Below are 2960 nucleotides of genomic sequence, written 5' to 3'. Positions count from 1 at the left end.
TTTTCTCCTATTTGCCATGAAATGATGGGACTGGATGCCATGATCTTCATTTTTTGAATATTGAGGTTTAAGCCAACTTTTTCACTCTTTCATCCTCCTCAAGAGGCTCTTTAGTTCCTCTTCACTTCCTGCCATTAGGGTGGTGTCACCTGCCTATCTAAGATTGTTAATATTTCTCCCAGCAGTCTTGATTCCAGCTTGTGATTCCTCCAGCCTGGCATTTCGCATAATTAAACTCTCCATATAAGTTAAATAAACAAGGTGAAAATATACAGCCTTGTTGTACTTTTTTCCCAATTTTGGACCAGTCAGTTCCATGTAAGATTCTTCTGTTGCTTCTTGACCCCCATACAGGTTTCTCAGGAGACGGGTAAGGTGTTCTGATATTCCCATTTCTTCAACAATTTTCCACAGTTTGTTGTGATTCACACAGTCAAAGGCTTTTGGGTAGTCAGTGAAACAAGTAGATATTTTTCTGGAATTCCCTTGCTTTCTCTATGATCCAACAAATATTGGCAATTTGATCTCTGATTCCTCTGCCTTTTCTAAACCCAGCTTGTACATCTGGAAGTTCTCGGTTCGTGTACTGTTGAAACCTAGCTTGAAGGTTTTTGAGCATAGCCTTACCAGCATGTGAAATGAGGGCAGTTGTACAGTGATTTGAACATTCTTTGGCACTACCCTACTTTGGGATTGGAATGAAAAACTGACCTTTGCCAGTTCTGTGGCCACTGCTGAGTTCTCCAAATTTGCTGGCATGTTGAGTGCAACACTTTAACAGCATCATCTTTTCAGATTTGAAATAGCACAACTGGAATTCTGTCACCTCCACTAGCTTTGATTTTAGTAATGCTTCCAAAGGCCCACTTGACCTCACCCTACAGGTGAAGGGTTTTTTGGCTTTTTTGTATAGTTTTGTGTATTCTTGCCACCTCTTAATACCTTCTGCCTCTGTTAGGTCCTTACTGTTTCTGTGCTTTATCATGCCCATCCTTGCATGAAATGTTCCCTTGATATCTCCAATTTTCTTGAAGAGACCTCTAGTCTTTCCCATTCTATTGTTTTCCTCTACTACTTTGCATCATTCATTTAAGAAGACCTTCTTATCTCTCCTTGCTCTTCTCTGGAACTCTGCATTCAGTTGGGTGTATCTTTGCCTTTCTTCGTTGCTTTTCGCTTCTCTTCTTTCCTCAGATGTTTGTAAAGCCTCATCAGACAACCACTTGGTCTTCTTGCATTTCTTTTTCTTTGGGATGGATTTGGCCACTGCCCCCTGTACAATGTTATGAACCTCCATCCACAGTTGTTCAGGCACTCTGTCTCCCAGATCTAATCCCTTGAGTCAGTTCATCACCTCCACTATATAATCAAAAGGGATTTGATTTAGGTCATACCTCGATGGCCTCATGGTTTTCCCTATTTTGTTCAATTTAAGCCTGAATTTTGTGCTAACGAGCTGATGATCTGAGCCACAGATGGTTCCAGGTCTTGTTTTTGCTGACTGTATAGGGCTTCTTCACCTTTGGCTGCAAAGAATATAACCAATCTGATTTCGGTATTGACCCGCTGGTGATATCCATGTGTTGAGTCATCTCTTGTGTTGTTGGAAGAAGGTGTTTGGTATGACCAGTGGAAAAACTGGAAAAACTCTGTTAGCCTTTGCCCTGCTTCATTTTGTACTCCAAGGCCAAACTTGCCTGTTACTCCAGGTATCTCTTGACGTTTCTACTTTTGCATTCCAGTCCCCTATGATGAAAAGGACATCTTTTTCTGGTGTTAGTTCTAGGAGGTCTTGTAGGTCTTCATAAAACCAGTCAACTTCAGCTTCTTTGGCATCAGTGGTTGGGGCATAGACTTGGATTACTGTGATGTGAATGTACTTCTATTCCTAGTACAAATCAATAAGATAGAGTAGAAACAGGACAAAATACATATTGCATCACTTTCGGTGGACTAAAGACAAACAAGAAGAGGACTCATGAGCACACTGAGTGCCGCTGATGTGATTTGGGCAAAGATGGAAGTTAGTGGCAGTGAAGCCCCACAGGCAGGAGCAGAAGTGGCATCTCATCTCCATGGAATGTTCTTTTTGCCTCAGACTCCACAATAAGGAAGGGCTGTGCTGCTGCCAGTGACTCTTAGAAGATAGGGTCTTGCGGGTTCAGAAAAAACTTTTCTTCTGTGCTGGGCCATTGACTTTCATAGTCGGGGATCATATCACTATTCAGGAAGAACTTAAATACTTCTCTTAATGCTTGCATTTGAGGGAATGTTTACAGACATTGGGCAGCAGGGTAATCATGCTCTTCTGGAGGATAAAGAACTGTTCTGGGACAGTATGTCTGACTTCAACTTTTTGGCAACTGAAAATCCATCTTGGAAATAGTACAGGCTGTTTATAAAAGAAATACCAAGTTCTCAATAAACATTTGTGAAATGGTCGGCCTATCCTGTAATAAGAAATGTATGAAACTAGTAATACAATTCATTTTCACTCATTAAAATTGGCAAAAATTAAAAAGATGTATAGCAACCAGTGTTGGTGAGGGTATATTGTTGGTGAGAAGTGTAAACTAGTACAGTTTTTAAAATTTGTCATTATTGATGTTTTTATTTTCAGGAACACTTTAAAAATATTTACTGTTTGTTTATTTGACTGCACCAGGTCTTAGTTGTTGCACGTGGATCTTCAATTTTTGTTGCAGTGCGTGAGTTCTTTTCATTGCGGCCTGAAGGATCTTTAGTTGCAGCATTTGAACTTGCAGCATTTGAACTCTTAATTTGTGGCATGTGGGAACTAGTTCTCTGAGCAGGGATCAAACCTAGATCCCCTGCATTGGGAGCTCACAGTCTTAGCCCCTGGAGCACCAGGGAATTTCCACTGCTACATTCTTTAAAAAGGACAGTTTGATTATATCTATTGAGATTTAAAACATCTCACCCTTTGGCCCAGAATTCCA

This window comes from Bos javanicus, chromosome X (assembly GCF_032452875.1).
Source record: "Bos javanicus breed banteng chromosome X, ARS-OSU_banteng_1.0, whole genome shotgun sequence".
Taxonomy (NCBI): Eukaryota; Metazoa; Chordata; class Mammalia; order Artiodactyla; family Bovidae; genus Bos; species Bos javanicus.
The sequence above is the reverse complement of the archived record's forward strand: the minus strand, read 5'-3'. Positions refer to the sequence as shown.